Source organism: Sminthopsis crassicaudata, chromosome 3 (assembly GCF_048593235.1).
Source record: "Sminthopsis crassicaudata isolate SCR6 chromosome 3, ASM4859323v1, whole genome shotgun sequence".
Lineage (NCBI taxonomy): Eukaryota > Metazoa > Chordata > Mammalia > Dasyuromorphia > Dasyuridae > Sminthopsis > Sminthopsis crassicaudata.
Window position 1 is genome coordinate 256,793,192 of NC_133619.1, and position 21,281 is coordinate 256,814,472.

General features: G+C 33.3%; 1 protein-coding gene across 6 annotated transcripts in view; it reads right to left on the reverse strand.

Annotated features, from left to right (window-relative positions):
- Positions 1–21,281, reverse strand: part of AGPAT3 (1-acylglycerol-3-phosphate O-acyltransferase 3) — a 128,073-nt gene that overhangs the window by 58,585 nt on the left and 48,207 nt on the right. For 5 of the 6 annotated variants that reach the window (XM_074300521.1, XM_074300524.1, XM_074300526.1 and 2 more), the window contains one exon: positions 13,075–13,135. The exons of the other annotated variant lie outside the window; for it this stretch is intronic. The gene's annotated coding sequence lies outside the window, so the exon portion shown is untranslated. The remainder of the gene's footprint in view (positions 1–13,074; positions 13,136–21,281) is intronic. 6 annotated transcript variants of the gene reach the window in all.

The window sequence follows — 21,281 nt, forward strand, 5'->3', positions numbered from 1 at the left end:
AATAAAAATGATAAGGAGGCAGATTTCAGAAAAATCTGAAAAACTTTATACTAACTGACGCAAAGTGAAATGAGAAGAACCAGAAAAATATTGTACACAGTAACAGCAACATTGTGTGACCAGCAATGAATAATTTAGCTCTTCTCAACAAAATACAGTAAACAGAGACAACTACAAAGGATTCATGATGAAAAATGCAAATAATTTTTTATTTGAATTGGTCTCTGAATGTAGATCAAAGCATACTTTTTTCAATTTATTTTTTCTTTTTTTTTTCATCTATTTTTTTCTTTCACAAATGTGACTAATATGGAAATGTACATGATTTCATATATATCAGCTATATCAAATTGCTTACCATTTTAGGAAGAGAAGAGGAGAGAGGGAAAAAAAATTGGAATTCCATCTTGTAAAAATGAATGATAAAAATTCTCTACATATAATTGTAAAAAATATTTTAAATAAATAGAATAAATAAATTTAAATAAATAAAACAGCTCAATAAGCTTTATTTTATTATTATTATAGCTTCTTATTTATAAAACATATGCATGGGTAATTTTTCAACATTGACCCTTGCAAAACCTTCTTTTCCAATTTTTCCCCTCCTTTCCCCCTACCCCCTTCCCTAGATGGCAAGTAATCCAATACATGTTAAAGTATATGTTAAATACAAATATGTATCTCCAATTGATAAATGGTCAAAGGATATGAACAAACAATTCTCAGATGAAGAAATTGAAACTATTTCTAGCCATATGAAAAGATGCTCAAAATCATTATTAATCGGAGAAATGCAAATTAAGACAACTCTGAGATACCACTACACACCTGTCAGATTGACTAGAATGACAGGGAAAGATAATGCACAACGTTGAAGGGGATGTGGGAAAACAGGGACACTGATTCATTGTTGGTGGAATTGTGAATACATCCAGCCGTTCTGGAGAGCAATTTGGAACTATGCTCAAAAAGTTACCAAACTGTGCATACCCTTTGATCCAGCAGTGTTACTACTGAGCTTATATCCCAAAGAGATCTTAAAGAAGGGAAAGGGACCTGTATGTGCAAGAATGTTTGTGACAGTCCTCTTTGTAGTGGCCAGAAACTCTGGAAACTGAGTGGATGCCCATCAACTGGAGAATGGCTGAATAAATTGTGGTATATGAATATTATGGAATATTATTGTTCTGTAAGAAATGACCAACAAGATGATTTCAGAAAGGCCTGGAGAGACTTACATGAACTTATGCTGAGTGAAATGAGCAGGACCAGGAGATCATTATATACTTCAACAATACTATATGATGATCAATTCTGATGGACGTGGACATCTTCAACAATGAGATGAACCAAATCAGTTCCAATAGAGCAGTAATGAACTGAACCAGTTATGCCCAGCGAAAGAACTCTGGGAGATGACTATGAACCACTATATAGAATTCCCAATACCCCTATTTTTGTCCACCTGCATTTTTGATTTCCTTCACAGGCTAATGGTACACTATTTCAAAGTCTTTTTGTACAGCAAAATAACTGTTTGGACATTATACATATATTGTATTTAATTTAGACCTCAACATATATAACATGTATTGGTCAACCTGCCATCTGGGAGAGGGGGGAGGGAAAAGGAGGGGAAAAATTGGAACAAAAGGCTTGGCAATTGTCAGTGTTGTAAAATTACCCATGAATATATCTTGTAAATAAAAAACTATAATAATAAAAATAAAAATAAAAAATAAACTGAAAAAAAGGCTTAACCATTAAAAAAAAAAAAAAAAAATATATATACATTATCTTGCTGCACAAGAAAGATTGGATCTAGAAAGAAAGAAAGAAAAAAACCTGAGAAGGAAAACAAAAATGCAAGCAAACAATAACAGAAAGAGTAGAAATGCTATGTTGTAGTCCAGACTCATTTCCTATAGTTTTTTCTCTGGGTGTAGATGACTCTCTTCATTACTAAAAAATTGGAATTGGTTTGAATCATCTCATTGTTGAAGAGAGCCACATCCATCAGAATTGATCATCATACAGTCTTGTTGCTGTGTACAATGATCTCCTGGTTCTGCTCATTTCACTCGGCATCAATTCATGTAAGTCTCTCCAGGCATCTCTGAAATCATTGGTCATTTCTTACATGTTGTTCTTACAGAACAATATTCATATACCACAATTTATTCAGATATTCTTCAATTGATGGGCATCCACTCAGTTTCCAGTTTCTAAACACTACAAAAAGGGCTGTCACAAACATTTTTGCACATGTAGGTTCCTTTCCCTTTAAGATCTCTTTGGAATATAAACCCAGTAGTAAACTGCTGGATCAAAGGGTATATACAGTTTGATAACTTTTGCTCAATAAGCTTTAAATAAAAAATCGATAACTACTACAATTGTTAAAAGGGAGTTAAGTTGCCTTAGAAAGTTGTGAATTTCCTGTAACTAGAGGTCTTTAAGCAAAGATGGGATGATCATTTTAGGGAGTCATAAAAGGAATTCCTTTTTAGATACAGGCTAGACTAAACCTGTAATGTCCCTTCCAACTTTAAGAATTTATACATAAAGTGACACACAGCAGGAATAATGCTAGATTTGGAAACAAAAGATCTGGGTTCAAATTCTTATTCATTTTTATTACATGATCTTAATCTATAATAGTCTATAAAATAAGTGAACTTGATGAGATGAGCTCCAAATCTCTGATCCTAGAATTTTAATTCTAGTTGTTTCTTCACTCAAGGGTTCTAAACCTGGTATAAATGAGCTTTCAAAAATACATATTTTGGTAGCTATACTTTAATATAATTCGTTTCCTTTGTGTAGCTACATAGATATTTTACTTTATGTATTTTAAAACATTATTCTGAGAAGTCCCCAGGTTTCACTAGACCGTCAAAGAAATACAACACAAAAACATATTAAGAATTCCTGCTTCACATCAAATCTGTGAGGAAATACATAATTATTATATTTTATATAAAACTTTATATATAAAGAAACTGAGGCTCAAAAAGATGAAGCAATTTTTTCAAAGTCAAAGCCAGAGCTTGAACACATTATCTTCTTCAAGACCAATGCTCCTTTCACTAAACTTCTATATCAGTATATCACCTCAGGGGGAAAAAAAACGATAAAGTAACAGTGGCATATGAAAGAAAAGGTATATAAAAATGAGGGGGGAAAGAACTTTAAATGTCAGCCACAGAGCTTGAATTTTATTTTACTTTACAAAGATTGAATCATTAAACATGGGCTTCATATGAATGTAATAAATAGAAATAAAGGAGAAATGGAAGAAGAAAAAGGCAAAGGGAAAAAAGATTCATAAAAACAATAACATCAGGAAACCAACAGCTTCCACAGGAGACATTCAATAACAACAAAACTTCTAGGAAAACTGATGAACATAAGCACATAAAGATCATACTAAATCAAACTTACCAATAAAGGTAATAGACTAAAGCCATCACAAACAAAGTAGCACAGACTGCAGAAAATAAACAAGAAGAATAGCTGAGCAACATCTTTATAATCCAGAGGGAAGTGGGAAATCTGGCGGTAAGACAATATTGCTGTTTTAAAGAAGTAAAAACAGAGGACTGAGAAATGAAAGAGAGGGAAGTTATTTGTTGGAAGGACACAAGGGTCAAGTCTCCTTGAGAAGGGATTATGACAAAGGATCTAGTGGGGGTAAAATATAGAAGTGCAACTGTTGCTAAAATTCACCAAACTGCTTGAATAGTGGATATGTTAACTATTCTTCAACCAGAACCAGCTTCAAATTATAAAAATACCAGTACATGTTTAAGAGTCTCTTAATGGATTTATGTTAAGAAGTTTATAATAAATTAGGAAATATCTTCCCCCACAGACATTGCTTTATACTAACATCTTCATTCTAATCCAGTAAGAAGCTTATAGTAAGGTAGCAAGTTGCAAACAACCAGGCTCACATACTAGGCAGAATATGTATGCTATGTTATTATGCATTGTTATGTTCATAGAATTTTGTTTCCTTTCATATTCTAATGCAATGGAATCTTGGGACTTTAAAATACAGTATTCTAAAAATGCTTCTTTCCCATCTTTTAGAAATAAAATTTTAACTTGAAATAATTAAGTATTTATTTACCTAACTCTGATTCAATCTAATTCAACAAATAAAAGTACCTACTACAATGCAAAGCATTGGGATTAGAAGCCATAGGCAACAAAGATGAAAAAATGAAAGACACTGTCCTATTGGGAGCTACAAGATTGTAGATGATTTGAAGTTTCTGCATCTGAGCTGTTATTTAGTCTTGGCTTTCCTTATTGGTAGAGAGAATGGTGAGGCTATATGCTTGCTTGACTGAGGGAATCAGGAAGAAGTTTAGAGAGGAGAAGCTTTTTTTCATTTCTCCTCAGGATAAGTAAGGTTCTAGATTTTCTTTAAGGACAGCTGGTAAAGGAAAAGGAAAAAAGGCTTTAAGAAGCCACTGTTAGGGAGAGGAACAAACACCTCAAAGCTCTCTAGTCAACCTCATCTTTCACATAGGCTTGAAATGTTTAGACAGCATTCTCTCCATCAATAAAGAGTCATTTCAAAGAAACAGTTCACAAAATAATTCACGCCTGAAATATAAGGTTACATACAAATAAGTATAATATGAGATAGAAAATGACAGGAAGAAAGGAAATACTCAAAGTGTTATGGAAAAATTTGAAGAGGCATGAAGGATCAGATTCATGAAGGAGGGGTGATGAGGGAAGCCTTTAAAAAAAAAAAAAGCAATTTCTAATGAACCATCAAAGAAGATCTAAAATTATCAATGACTATTTCTCAATTAAAACAACATAATGTTCACTGTGGTAACATTCCAAATTAACCAACTCAGTCATGCAACAACAATACATGGTATTTGCAAAGACACAGAAATTTGAAGTTAGAGGGTAAAAATAATGGATAAATCTGGTTTTTCTAAATCATAATGTATAGGACATTGCTCTCTAAACTTTTTATTCATACAGCCCTATCTATAAGACATTTTTGAGCATCTTCCAAAAATACATGTTTAAATGATACATTTTTTAATGTTAAATTTATAGGGAAGGGGGCAAGAGTTTGGGAAAGAGTGAGAAAGGACATGGTTGTTCTGAGTTGGGTCTAACTTAAGCTAGACCTCTGATGGTTTAGACAGGTTCAATATTGGAATAAAATGGGACATTTATAGGTCATTTAATAATTTTTAAAAGAGCCATAGGGGCAGCTAGGTGGCGCAGTGAATAGAGCACCAGCTCCGAAGTCAGGAGGACCTGAGTTCAATTGTGACCTCAGACACTTAACACTTCCTAGCTTTGTGACCCTGGGCAAGTCACTTAATCCCAATTGTCTGGGGGTGGGGGGAGGTGGGGAGGGTGTAAGGAAGAGCCACAACAGGAGAAGGAAAGTGAATAAAGAGAGGTACAAACTTGACTTGATTCAACTGAGCAAAACTTCCTTGCCTAAACTGTTTTTTCAGACCCATCAGTTAAGAATCAGACAGTGCACTTAGAGCTCCTCATGGTTCCTTTGAACCTGGGTAACCAGGTAATGATGTCTACACCTGAACCTGAACCATCCAAGTATCTAGGATATCCTGAATATCTTTTTTGTTTTATTATTATTATATAATGTGTGTGAGTATGTATGATACAAGATGGAGGAAGGGGGAAAAGAGGGCCCAAGGCATTAGAAAATGGTAAGTACAGGAGCTATGCTAGGTAAGCAGGACACAAAGACAAAAATGGAACAATCTCTGCTCTTTAGAGACAGCCAAGGAAAACCAAATAAATATCTCCAAACCAATTATCCAGTTGAATATCAACAAATATAGAAATTATAAATAGCCTCTATTGTCTTTGTCTGTCTTTGACATAGGTTTTTATTTTGAAAGGATTAAATTATATAATAATTCAGGAAGCTATGTTTAAAATAAATATGTTTAATACAAATAAATACAGCTTCCTAAATTACTAATAGTGGTGTGGAATTTTTCCTTTCAATTTGTCCATTTTAAAATACTTACAACAAAAGAATGAAAGCTTGATTCTTAAGGTTATCTTATACTTGCCTTCACTACACCTTTTACCATTAATTTTCAGAGTTTTCCCACTAGAAAATTGTGCTGCATATAAGAGGCTCCTTGATGTCTGCCAAAATCATTGTACTAAGGCTTGAACTCATTAAAATAAAAAATTTATTTCAATTATGCTTTCAAAAAGTTAAATTTCCAAAAATTGAAAAGAAGTACTCATATTACAATGTGCAAAGTTTCCTAAAAAAAAGATTGTCAGGATACAAAAACAAGTTAAATCAATGAGATCCACATAAAAAAGGGAAAAGGATGTGCAAAAATATTTATAGCAACTCTTTTTTGTGGTGGCAAGGAACTGGAAATTGAGGGGATGTCCATCAATTGGAGAATGTTTGAATAAGTTATGGTATATAAATGTAATGGAATATTAACTATTGTGCTATAAGAAATGATGAGCAGGCTAATTTTAGAAAAACTTGGAAAGACTGACATGAATTGATGAGGAGAGAAGTGCATAGAACCAGGAGAATAGAGTTACATAGACTGTTTATGTGATAATGTGACCAACAGCATGATTATGTGATCAACTTTAATAGATTTGGCTTTTCTCAGCAATCCAGTGATCTAAGACAATTCTAATATACTTGAGAGAGAAAATGCTATCTACATCCAGAGAAATAACTATGAGACTAATGCAGATGAAAAATATTTTCACTTTGTTGTTATTTTTTTCTTTTTCATGTTTTTTCACCTTTGTTCTGATTTTTCCTTCACATTGTGACTTATATAGAAATATATTTTAAAATGATTGTACATGTATAACCTATATTTTTTTAAAATTGCTTACTATGCTAGGGAGGGAGAGGAAAAAAAGAGGGGAAGAAAAGGAAGGAGAAAGAAAAATGTGAAACTCCAAAACTTAAAAATAAATGTTGAAATCTATATGTAATTGGAAAAAAAGTACTATTGAGTTTAAAAAAATTAAAAGGGAAAAATAACTTAGACTCGGTATCATTCAAAGGTCTAAATCTCAGATAGAAAGGTTAAAATAATTCATTTTTATCCAAGACAGTCAAAAGTACATTGCTTCACTAATAATTAATGTGCAACAAGAAAATGGTATTTACACACATATATTGTATCTAGGTTATATTGTAACACATGTAAAATGTATGGGATTACCTGCCATGGCGGGGGGGGGGGGGGGAGGGAGTGGAGGGAGGGAGGGGATAATTTGGGAAAATGAATAAAATAAAAAAATAAAAATTAAAAAAAAAAATACATTGCTTCAATCTAAAAGGATATGTTCATTATTCCAGCTAAGATGCCTGCCTGAACCTCAGGCAGACTGCATTCCAACACACTTACTCCAGCAAAACCTAGCTTGTACCAAACCAAATATTGATTGAGAAATCCAATGACAATTGCTCATGACTTGAACCTCAAAACTGCAGAAGAGCCAGTAAGAAAACGGTAATAGGAAAGAAGTACACTAGCAATGTTGGCCAAATGTTCTGTGTCCAAATACAGCAATAACTAGAGGGATTTCTTCACTCTTTCCCCTACAAGGGAAGCCCCAGAGTGATCAGAAAGCAATGGAGATGGGGATTTGGGCAGCCCTGGGACACAGGGAGCAATAGTATAACTGGAAATGAGAAGCCCAGCTACAAAATCTGGGAAAATTCAGGTCCAAGGCTGTAAAATACCTAATGCCAGAAAATGCTTTGAATACCCTGAATTTCAAAAATGAAAGGGCACCTAATCCTGGGAGGTGGAAGTCAGTACAGGATCCCAGGGGATGCAGGATGAGACCAAGCAGAACCAATAATTCTGCGCAAAAGTTGAGCAAGAGTCGGTCAGTCCCAATTCAGAAACTATACTTGAAGAGATGAATGAGTCAAAGAAAACATACTACACAATAGAAAAAAAAATTTCAAATATAACCCCCCTCAAAAATAAAGAGAGTAGCTCAGCAAAAATTTCAAGGGAAAAAAGAATTTTCCATAAGGATTACATGAATACCTAGAAGAAATGGAACAAGAGACAAAAATGAATAAAACTGTTAATAAGAACGGAAAAAGAAAATAGATGGTCTTTTAAAAGAAAAAGTGATAAACTATTGCCAAGAAATAGATTCCTGAAAACCAAAGTAAACCAAAAAAGAATATGATCACTAGACAAACAAAATAATTAAAGTATATTAAGCAATCAATCAACAAGCTTTCAACTGCTATTTGTAAGTATTTGTATATTCTACTAGGTCAGTAGTACTTACTTTTTTGCTTTCAGAATCTTTTTATGCATTTAATTACTGAGAATCCTTTAAATAGCTTTTATTTTGTAGGTTACACCTATTGACATTTTCCACATTAGAAATTAAAACATCTTAGAATTATTATTAAAATAGAGACTCTTAGGGACCCCCCAAGGCTGCCCAGACCACACTCTGGGAAAAGTAGGAAAACAAACAAGAAAATATTTAGATAATTCTAGAAAGGATTGAACACTAACAACAAGAAAGATAAGGAAAAGCTTCTTACAGAAAGTGTTATCAATTTTATTTGGAGGTCAAAGAAATGATATTAAATGATTACCAGTAAGTTATTGTCTATTAAGATTAATACTATGTAATCACAGGAAATCTAGTTTACAAAAATCAATTTATAAAACCAATGTTAAATCATTCTTTAAAATAATTATTAAAAGAATTACTATATCTAGGAATAATGTTGCCAACTGAAATCTTTTCTAAGATTTTTCATTATGGAATATTTTAGCCAATAAACAACATTTAAAAGTTCCTTATTTCACTTTGTTAATAAAATACATCCTCAAGCCCTTGATGTTATTCTCCATTCATAATATACACACACTCATACCATAAATGGTCATAAGGAGTATAGATATTCCTTTTAAATCTTTGTCTATCTAGCCTCCAACTTTATCACTCAACTGTAACTGCTCTCTTCAAAATTGTGAATGATCATTTCAAAACTCTATGCAATCTGGCTTCTGACCTCATCATTTGACTGAAATAGTTCTTTCCAAGTTGCCAGTAATTTCTTAAATTGCTATATAATGACCTTTTAAAAAATAAATCCTCATCTATCTTGATTTTTCTGCATTTAATATTAGTGACCACCATCTATTCTAAATAGTCTCTCTTCTTTGAGTTTTCATAGCATTGGTGTCTGTAGGCATTTCTCTGACTTGGTCAGATCTGCTTTGACCTAATCTTTCTGAGGCTTCCCAGTGGGTAGAGTTCTGAAATTAGAATCAGAAAGACTCAAATTCAGCTTCAGATACTTATTAACTGTAACTTCAGTTAATCTCAATCTATTTCAATTTCCTCATCTATAAAATGGGAATAATAATTGTACTTACCTCTCAGAGATATTGTGAGAATCAAATGAGAAAATTTTGCAAATTTCAAAGGAGGATAAATGCTAGTTATTATTATTATTGTTTTTCTTTTATCTCATGATCTCTAAATGTAAGTATTCTCCAAGGCATTATTCTGTGCCTCTCTCTCTCTCTGAATATGTATGTATATATATATATATATATATATATATATATATGTACACACACACACACACATATATAAATACTTTCATTTGAAGATTTTTCAGCTTTCAGGGGTTATATTTCCTTCATAAAAGATCATACTACAGGTGCCTGCTAAACTTCTCTATGAATTTAGTCCACCAGTCAATGATGTACTTCTTGTTATAGTTAAAACTGTCTATGAATTTAGCTGCCAGTCAATAATATACTCCTTTTTAGTTAGTCCCCTTTTTAACTGCTAAAATCCTTATTCCTATTAAAAAAAACAACAACAACAACAACAAAAACCTTCTGAATTTGGTCCACTCTTAACAGTATAGTAAAATCTTCTTGATTTGGATCTCTATGACTACAAATTGAGACAAATTGTAACACCGGCCAGTAACACCAATATGCTTTTGGGGTATCACTCTGTATCCCATCATTTGGTGGCCAGACTCCATCATTTTGATGGCCTGGTTCAGTGAGCGTCTGAAAGCACCCCAGAATTTCAACAGTTCAACATTTGATTGTGTACCAATAACTACTTATCTAACCAATTAAATATATCATAAATAAGTACATAAGTACATGCAAGGCATTCTAAGAGGTAATATATCAGGACACAGAAGCTTTCAAATTACAGGAACTTCTAAAGGTCAGCCAATTTCTGAAAAAGGAATTTGTGGCTGATAATACTGGCTAATTTTAAAACCTCTTGTATCTTATTCTAACTTGTTAAAAGCACTCACCTAGAAAGACAGACATGTGACAGTTGTTTTATAGCCAGTTCTACTAAAGGCAGGAGACTAATAAACTCACTTTCCACATAGTCCTGTGAGTTCAATGTTCCTCACAAGTTCACACAAATACAAATATCTTTGGTTAGGTTACAGATACATTTCTTACTTTATTTTCTTTGATTGGAAACATTTTTTCTTTTTCTTCCCCTTCCCCTAATAAACAGGGAAAGGCACACTCAGAACACTTCTCTAACACTTCAAGGCAAGGCATCTAGAAATCTCTTTACAAAGTTCATTCTGACACAGATTAATAATTGGGAATGTGAGCTGTTAACTTCCTGGTAGTTCTTGCTACTTCATTGTAAGTTCAGATCACAGTACATAAACACAAACATCAATTAAAATTTATCAAAAAGCAAACAAAAATGGAACTGAGCTTATGAATTAATATCATGCTCTCAGAAGCCAGCAGTATATTGTTCTGAGAATGACTTGGTAAATATGGGACATTAGGTCATGAATGTGGGTTCTCTAAAACTTGACGAACTCAGTTAGTCTCAGTTTTTTTCTTAGATGTGAGGAAGCAAATATTAGCTGCTTATTCCTGACTATGCCTGGAGTCTTGGATTTCCTCAAAGCTTATTGGAGAAGCTATATACACTGTCTCCATTGCAGTGTCTCAGTATGGGTAAGGGTCTAGGACCCCTTCTCACCCAGATGCAGTCAGACCTGGGAGTAGGAGAGCTTACAGATATGCTCCTGTCCTAAACCTATCCCCAATATCTTCAGATCTCCCTGTCTATTGCATTGTATTAAAGTCCCAAACATGGCATCCTTATGCCAGCCATGTCAAAGGATTTCTGCCCACTGGAACCACTCTGGCTCTGGTGTTTTTCTCTCTTTATCTAACACCTTTTAACTTTACTTCCAAACCCCATAATAAACCTCTTTTATCAATCTAAAAAAAAAGTGAATTGGACAAATAATTCACTGTGACTTTTTCTAGATTTCCCAATCAGGATTCCAGCTAATGCATTTTCTAGATTTCATTTGGAGAAATTTTGTGTGTATGTGTACTGAAGCTCAGCTGTAATGCTTTCTAACACTCTACCATTTTGGTTCCATTTCCCCCTTCTATCCTTTTCCATGCATTTAAAAAATATGTTTCAACGACTCTCCTTTTTTGGGGGGGAAAAGAGAATCATAATTATTGCTAATGCTTTTTTCTTCTATATTCTGTTGGTTTCAATGAATCAAGAGAAAGAAAAAACTCATGTAACAAATTAATCTACATGTCATAGTTCCAAAAAATATACATCTTTTGTACCCTGTATTCATTACCTCTCTGTCAGAAGAAGGGTAACATGCTTATGTATACATTGTTTTATTTCACTCTGCATTATTTCATGCTACACGATATCCTCCAGTATCATCTGTTTTGTCATTTTTCATGATGAAATAATATTCCATGATAATATAATTTGTTTAGTTCTTCCCCAATTGTCTAAGAGATAATCTAAGGCACTCCTTTAGATTCTAGTTCTTTTTGTTTTCTCTCCTCCATCCTGACCACCCTATTCCCACTTTTAATCATTCAGAATAAGGAAGTTTGTTTTCCTTTTAACCTGGTATTACTCTCCTTAAAGATAGTTCAAACACTGATGAAATCAACTAATATTATCATGAAGGTTTAAGTAACTCAGGCTGGGTTCTTTCAAAGTCAAAATACAGGACCATATAATTAGATATATATGTTTATTTATATATATTTTAGGTATATTAAATATATATTAGATATATATATTTAGAGCTAGAAGGGACCTCAGAGTCCATGAAATCAAATCCTCTCATATGACAAATGATAAAATTGAAGTGCACAGAATAACTGATTTGTCCAATGACACAAAACTATCTAATACAAATACATAAAAATATAGTAATCCTATTTAGAATGACAGAGAAAATAGGAAGGACAAGTTAATATTAATATTCTGGTTAAGAAGTAATTATCGGGGTAGCTAGGTGGTACAGTGGATAGAGCACCAGACCTCAAGTCAAGAAGACCTGAGTTCAAATCTGGCCTCGGACACTTAACACTTCCTAGTTGTGGGACCCTGAACAAGTCACTTAACCCCAATTTCCTCAGCCCCCCCAAAAAAAGAATTATCAGATGTATTATATATATATATATATGTATATATAAAATGCATGCATACACATTCATACAAGCCATATTGAAAGAATTCACTTTCAAATAATAACATCATAACATACTTATCACTAAGTACTGCTGAACATAATTTTCTTTGATAACTCACCTTAGTGCTAGACATTCTTTAATGTCTGTCAACAATATAAACATCAATAATCATTTTAAATACTATAGATGTAGAAGATATAGTAACAAAATCAAATCTGTGCTGCCCATTTTAGATACCCCAGAAGTTGTTTGTTTCTCTAGTAACAGCTTGATAAGTTATTTGTCTCTATCTCATATGAGTAAAGTATATGCAGAAAAATCAAATTATTTAAGTTTTCATCCAGTTTGCATTTTAACTAAATGAGTTAACTGTGCCAGTACAGTATTTTAAAAATTAACCCAAACTTCTATCTCTTTTTTTAAAAAATCAAATATTTATTGAGCACCTATTATATGAAAGATCTGGGGGAAGGAATTCAAGGAGGAAAATAATCTTAAAACATAGGAAATTCCCATTACTTACCAAGGCACAAAATTTAGTATGGTCAACAGTAACACTTCTTACGTTTTCCAACCTTAGAGGCCTGAAAGTAAAAATAAAAATAAAAAGTACAAATGTATTTTGAATGACTGTGACAGTATGCATATATTAATAAAATAAGTCTTGGACATGACTAATTTTGAAGGTGTTTTTTTTAAATGCTAATGTATCGAGTAAACTGAAAAGTATAAATTAATATGGGTTTTTCATAAAATATAATTCCAATTATATAGTAGATATATCACAAACACAACTGTGATCAATGTTTATCTAGTGCTATCTAGGACTTTCAAAAGTACTTGCTGCTATTACAGAAAGTTATCTTACAAAGGGAAAGAAAAGCTGACTATAGAAAAGGTAGGTATGTCATCAGTGTGGAGGAACTTAGGCTCCAGTTTCCACATAACTAAAAAATATATAGTTGAATAGCAGTCAAATATTTATAGAGTCAAGCACACATTTTTGTGTATGCATATCAAAGATCAGGTTTAATTCCTTCCTTAAAATATCTTTCAAAAATGTTTCATGATTAACATCCTCACTATAGTGAAAATATAAAAATCAACAGTTTTCCCCAACATTCCTTTGCTTATTCAATGAAAGCTTCCTCAAAGAAATTACAATCTCTGGACTGGATCCTGAAGCTTGGCTTAAACAAAATAAAAGACTGTTCTCAAACATGAAGACAGCAAATGCATTCAGGAAAACAAGTTAAAGGAACCTGGCACAGCATAGGCAACAAGTCTGTGGTGGTGCAAATAATATTTTGCCTATAAAATACTTTCTTGGGGAAATAAATTATTTCTGTGAATTGTAAGTATGCAAATGAGACAGAAAGTATACCAGAGGATGTTTTGTTTCTCTTATATAGAAATAATGGGGAAAGCTTCAAGTTAGAATACCTATCTTTTAAGAATTTTATGACCTGTGAACTTCAGCTTAAATGTGTATCAAAAATAGTTCCCATAATATGTAATTCTATATAATATTATCCAAAAAAATCTCAAGCAAAATTTTCTTTATTTCCCAAAAAAATATTTCATGGTAATGATCCTTGTCCTACTTTTCGCTACTTTGAATACTTTCTAGAAGAAATTATTACTGCTTACTCTCTTCCTTCATTCACTGATCCTCTTGGAAAGAGGTTATTATAATTCATCTTTTGTTTAAAAGATAAAATTCTCATTTAAATTATTATTTTTCACTTTACTAATATCTATTTCTCAGAGTGATTCATCAAAAAGAATATACACTGAAGCATACCTAAGCTGTGATCCAGTCTAGTTTGAGAAGAGTTTGGAATTTCTGATGGAGAAATTCTTACCAATGCAGATCACTAACTGCTTAACAATTTAACAGATGGTTCCACTGAGATATTAATAATTGCTAACAGTCATAAGGCCACTCACTATTTGTTCTAAGCCTTCTTGACTCTGAAGCCACCCCTCTTTACACTGTGCAGTTTACTTCTAGAAAACTTTACTTTATGATAAGAATATTTACCATTTTAAAATATCTACAAAGTAAATACAATGTAATTTAGGGACATATTAATCATTTTGGAGGGGGAAATTTAAAAAGCCTCTTTTAAAGTGGCATTTAAGCAGAAACTTCAAAAAAGCTAGAAATTTTAAAAGACAGTATATCTCAGATAAAAAGCATAGTCTGTAGTTTGACTAAATATTCTAGTAGGTGGGCATAACTGTCTGGAAATTTTGTGATGGTTGTTGTTATTCAGTTGTTTCTATCAAGTCTGACTCTTCATGATCCCATTTGGGGTTTTAACGGCAGAGATACTGGAGTGGTTTGCAGTTTTTTTCTTCAACTCATTTTATAGATAAGGAACTGAGGCAAACAACGTTAAGTAAATTGCCCCAAGTCACACAACTAGTACAGATTTGAGGGCAAATTTGAATTTAAGAGATGTCTTCCTAACTCCAGCCCACAACTGCCACTTTGGAACTAGAATCAAAAGCCAGAGTCAGAATGCAATGGACCTAATGCTAATTATATCTTCAATATAAAATATCTTCAATATAAAATGGACCTAATGCTAATTATATCTTCAATAAAGGCATCAATGAGTCACTGTTGCACAGAGGAGCAACATGGAAAGATCTATTATTTAAGAATAATATTCTGGCAACTATGTTGAAGATGGACTGAACAGGAGAGACTTGAGTCAGAAAGACCAATTAGGAGACTATTATAATAGTGACAAGAGATGATGAGGTTTTAAGTTAGAGTTATGGCATGTGAGTATAGAGCAGGGGGCAGAAGTGAGAAATGTTAAAGAATAGACTTGGAAAATGAATTGGATATGTATGTGACACTTAGGTTGCAATCCTAGGTGATTAGATAATGGCACCCAATTAATAGAAAAGGGGAAGTTATTCAAAGAGACAGATTTGGAAATGAAAGGAAGAAATGAAAGGGTAAGATTTAGAATAAGAGTAAGTTCTGTTTTGGTCTGGGTAAGTTTGAGATGATTATGAGATGCCTAGCAAGTAACATCTGATAGGAAGCTGGTAATATGGGGCTGGAACTCAGGAGAGAAACTAGGGTTGAATACTAGCTTTAAGTGTCACCTCCACATGTACAGATAGATTGTATCTTCCTTTCTAGACCTCTCTGGGATTTATAAAATTTATAAATTTTCTTCATAACATTTTGAGGAATACAATCAATTTTTGTCATTCAAACACTACAAGAGGGGAAAGAGGAAATTTAGCTAAAGCTTCTTGGGGGGGAAATGTATTTCAAACTCAGTTTTAAAGTATTGGAAAAGAAGAGTGAGAAAAATATTGGGAAGATGAGGAGAAAATAGTCTGAATAAAGATGAGCAAGGGACCAAGTCATGCTTGCATGCTGCAAGCTAGAATTCACTATGGAGGAATAATTAGGTTGAATTTGGGACTGAAAGAGGATGAAATTATCAGCAAATTAATGAATATTAGGTCATATTTTTAAAGTCACTCTACCTCTTTTTACCTTGGTTTCCTCATCTGCTAAAATGAGGATGATAATACCTGCAAAATTATATTTCCTTATCTACCATTCTTAAGTGTTTGTATTTGGACAAAACACCAAAATGTTTTTTGGGTCTCAATTTTCCTAGTGAGAAATAGAATAGTTTGAGGGTAAGTTTATATGAGATTATGAACTTTAATTTCAGCAGTTTAAAATAAAGTACTTTCATAAATCAAGTCTCATATAGCATTTTTCTAGGAAGTTGCTAAATTTCCCCTTTCCCCTCTAATGGTGTTTGGTAATCCTAATTATAATAATAAAAATAATTAATAGTAGTTTTTTATATTATAAGTTCCAAGATAATGGGGTCTTATCTTTTATTTCTCTTATATATAGAACACCAAATATATATTAATTACACACAAGGGACACTTCTCACTTCATTAAATTCAGATGACTAACAATAGCAAAAACCATGCACTAATCTACTAGCTAAATATTTCTAATTAGCATGAATTCTTCCTCTTACAAATCAATCTCATGGTAATCTTACAATCTCCTCATAGTAAAATTACACTGACTCATTTTCCCCTAATTTTATGAGGTTTCAAAACCAATCTTGAAAACATGTTTATCCATCACCCCTTCTAGTACCAAAGAAAATTCAATTTTTAATGGGAAGGTGGAGATAAATGAAAACACTGAAAAAAATATTAGCTACAATACATAAAAATCAAATGTTGTAAGGGTGAGAAAGAAAAGAAATAGAGATGAAGAGTAAGTTAAAAGGGGGTGGAGAGAAGGGATCTCAGAATAATGAGCTCTTTCCCCTACTTTTTTTTTTGGAGCGGAATGGAGGGGGCGATACTAGATCTATGATTTCATCAGTGAGGTAAATTATATCACTGCTTTGCAACCTAAAATCTGGGCCAAAGAATTAAGAATCTTGACTAGTATTATAAAGTCCATGTGTATATATGGAAAAGTCAGAATTTAAATGGACATCAGTTATCTTGACTCTGAAAAGGGTTCTTTGTACATAGTACTGATGAGAATTAGGTAAGGGGTAACCCCTTTTGGTTCGGAGCAAGGATACATAGTTAAATGCAGTCTAGTGATGGCACAGAGTCCCCTACAAAGGAATTTGCAGGCCTGAAAGCCTAAACTGATTTTAAAAAAAAAGGGGGGGTATCATAGGGGTTTGGAAGTAAGGGTAAAGGTATAAAGACGTCAGGGCCAGAGCTGGCTCCAGCGGACAGGAACCGGAAGAATACCATGTTTGGGGCTACTGCAAAGAATGGGCTCCAGGATTCCCTTTTTTATAAAAGTTATAGTTGTGGGGGTTGGGGAAACCTGAACATATTAGAGTGAGGACTGGGACACCCAAAGTTAGCTCAGATCCGGGTGAGGGTGGGAAAACCCAGATATCATTGGAATTCAAAAGGGTGCTTTTGACTAGGATTTATGAATCAAAGGTGCTAGCTTCTTTAGCCATGGTGGGGTTGGGAATCAGAAAGGAATCTTAAAGGGACCTCAACTCACATCTGTACCAATAGCTGTTTTAAATAACTTATTAGCTCTAAATTACAAAACTTTAACTAGATTAAATTATAATTATTATACACAGTTTTTATGTTCACAGAAGTTAACTCTCTGCAAAGTACCAAAAAAAAAAAAAAAAATTTTTTTTAATCTAGTTCAAACAAAAGAACATCTTAGAAACCAATAACAATTAACAAGTATTTCTTGAGAGTCTACAGAAACTGTTCCAACTGTTAAGGGGACAGCAAAAGGTAAAAGGAAGACAATTAGTTTCCTTTAAAGAATTAGCTGGATTAATGTTTTTCAAAAATGATAATTCATAAGACTGTATAAATACTATGTTTCAAGAACATATCTATTACACAAAGTGACCTCTCTATGTTATTTGACTCCTTTAAAACTCCCTTTGCTATCACAGTTTAATGCTTCTCTTTTTCCTCCTAATAGGATTCTTTCTTCTCATTCCCTAATAATAGTTAAGAGCCTTCTAGTTCTCTCTCTCTCAAAAACCTGATTATTTCCCAGAGTTTGAACAATCATTTCTATGCCTTTTTAACTCAAGCCCCAAATTCATTTCAAGATTCTATTTTCTGTCCAAAAATTTTAAAATTTCTTAAAATATCCTGTTCCTAAATCAATCACAAGAATTTGTGATTTAAGAACCTGTTCTGTGCCTCACATTGTGCTAGGTATTAGGAATAAAGACAAAACATGAGAAAAATCCTTGTTTTTAAGGAATTTACATAATTTCAAAGAGGCAACTTGTGACATATAAACATACATAGAATAAGTATAAGCTAGATAAGAAATGGCAGTTATAGCAGTTTAGAGGAAATAAAGATACAAATCAGTCCAGGATTGAACTTTATACCTCCACCAGTTATCCTCCTAGCCATAAAACCATCTCTACTTGCTGCCATTCATCTACTTCTCCCCAACTAAACCAGTTCTTAACTCCTAACCTGAAATCTTAATCTCCATCCCCAAGTGTTCCTGAACCCATCTTCCCTTTCAAGGGAAGTTATTCTACTTTTCTTTGGAACTCCCAACCTAAGGCCCTGTGTGCTTAAATGTGTATAAACTAATACTTAGCCCACCATTTCTACTGGCTGATCCTAAATATCAGATGATGCTTCAGCTTTATAGCCCATCCAGGCAGCCATCCTGGTCATCTTACCTTTTACCTTCCTACTCCCTCTTCCCCCAACTTTCCACTTTCAATAACATCCTTTTCCTGCAGACCTATGTCTTCTATGTGCTAACAACTTCTATTAGGATGTAAATTCCTAGAAAGCTTTGTCTCTTTTTAAATCTTTGTATTCCCATAATTTAGCATAGTGTCTGGAGATATTAAAAGTTTAATAAATGCTTTTCTTTCATTCATTCAGTGAAAGGTTCTAAGAGGTAGAAATGAAAAGCAGTATCACAAAAACCCAGAAGAAGAAAGTATCCAAGGAGAATGATCAACAGTATCAAACACAGTTAAGTCAAAACTGAGAATTCAACATCAGATTGGCAATTAAAAGATTGTTGACAATTTTAGTGAAAATGTTTAAGTTGAGGCACATGATAGAGGGAAATGATATATTTACTATCCTTTTTTGTTTTTTTAACTTTATAAGCTCAAAACCTCGGAATCACTTGAATTTTTCCTTATATTTGCATGCAGTGGAAAGAACAACGAATTAAGAATCAGAAAACTTGGTTTTTAGTCTTGGCTCCATCATATACTATACATGTGACTTGAAAGAAGGTATTTATCCTTGCTTACCTCACAGAGTTGTTGGGATCAAAAGATAATATCAACTATACCAGGCTATACAAAAGCTGTTTTGTTTTTTTTAAATCAATAGTTCATCTTTGTATACAAGACAATGTAAGTACATAGAGGTACTTTGAAAGTAATTTTATCAAATGAGATTATATTTAGCATAATAACTATGAGGCATATAGTAGGCATGGTTGTAAAAATTCACATTGACTACTTCTTTTGACTCTGCTGAAGTTGTAGAAAAGTATATTAGTAACTTCTTCAAAAGAGGCATTAATTACTCTGATAATTATCATGAAGACTACAGTTACACTAGGGCTTCCCTCAGAGTTCATGGCCTAGGAATATCTTCTAAAAGATCAGATTACTTTCTTGAAAATGGAAAAGTCATTTGGATAATATCTGTGCTAGGCCAACTTCATTCAGAATTCTTCTTTAGTGAAGCTTGAGATTATCAGTTCATAAAACAAAAATAATGGTATCCCAACTAAATTCATAAAAGTCAAGCTAAGCTTACAGAAAGGTCAGAAATGCAAAAGAAAATTTAAAAATTCTATAGAAAAATAACATATTAAACAAAACAAAATAAACATATGAAACTTTAATTAAGAAGGAGATTTTGACTTAAAGGATTTTTAAAATCAGGTATTACTATGTAAGAAATTGATGACAAGGGGGAGCATGGAAACTCTTTCTCTTTCTCTCTCTCTGACTTTGAGGGGGACTGCTAATCTTCCCTGAGAGACCTGCCCCAGGGATTCAAGATAAAGTGGTTTCATTCTGTTATCTGGGTGGGACTGGTTGAGTCCTGGACTACTCCTACTTAGCCCAAGCTGAAAATTTCTATCTAACTCTATTTAGTTAGAGATTAGCCCAGAGACACTCATTCAATTTCAAGATTTTCTATTCTGATTCCAGCTTAAACTGCTCCTAGCCCCCCACCAAGAGCTGCCCCCATCTTCTAGCCAAGTTTTCAATTATAAAAGGGGGTAGCTGAGCTCAAAGTTTGGGCAGTAGAGGATCTCAAAGCAGGAATCATGACAGGCCAAGAGACTTCCCTTGTTATAGCTACCTTCGAGGGACCCTCTGCCCACTGAAAGACATCATTACTCCCTCTTTATCTCTTTCTCAACTATATTTCCCTTACAATACCTTATTCACCTCTCTGCTTAAAAACTGTATATCCCTCTGTCAGACCTTGCCATCAAGGAATTCAATCTTTCTATTCATGCATAGCAAAAGCTGACTTCCCAATGCCAATAATAAACTTTTTTTTTTTTTTTTGCCAGTCTAGCTTTTTGAGTTCATAAATTCCTTTATGAAGGATCTCTGGCCAACCAAAGGGGTTCCCACAACTCCCTGCCCTGAGCCAAACCTCATCATTTGGGGATACAACCCCGAACCTCATCATGATGGCAAAGGAAATGTTTTAAAATTGACTATATTTACTCAAATCTGAGACAACTAGACAGAAAAAATAGGAAATGCAATAACTTTGTTCTATTTGGTGATTTAAAAACTAGTGAATAAAAGACCTTTATCTGGAAAGCCTAGTGAATCAATGAATTACAAAGATTTTTTTCTACTCTTTCAGTTATTGAAGCAAATATAATAAGATCTGGAAAATACTAGAAATTGCCTTTTTCTCTAAACTATAGTTTATGCAACTTTAATTTTGCAGCAATTATTGCAGTCAGTTAAAACATTAAGACAGCAACCTCATGAATTCTGCTTTAAGAGTATGCTGAGGTAAACAAAGTGTAACTATTGATTAGATGTTTCAATTAACTGTCTCCTTTCTCAGTCATCTCCTTATTTACAATCTAGGCCTGAAGCATACTGTAAACCAAAGCTAATAGGCAAAGTCCTTAAGATTCTAATTCCAACTGTCACTGACTCACTGTAA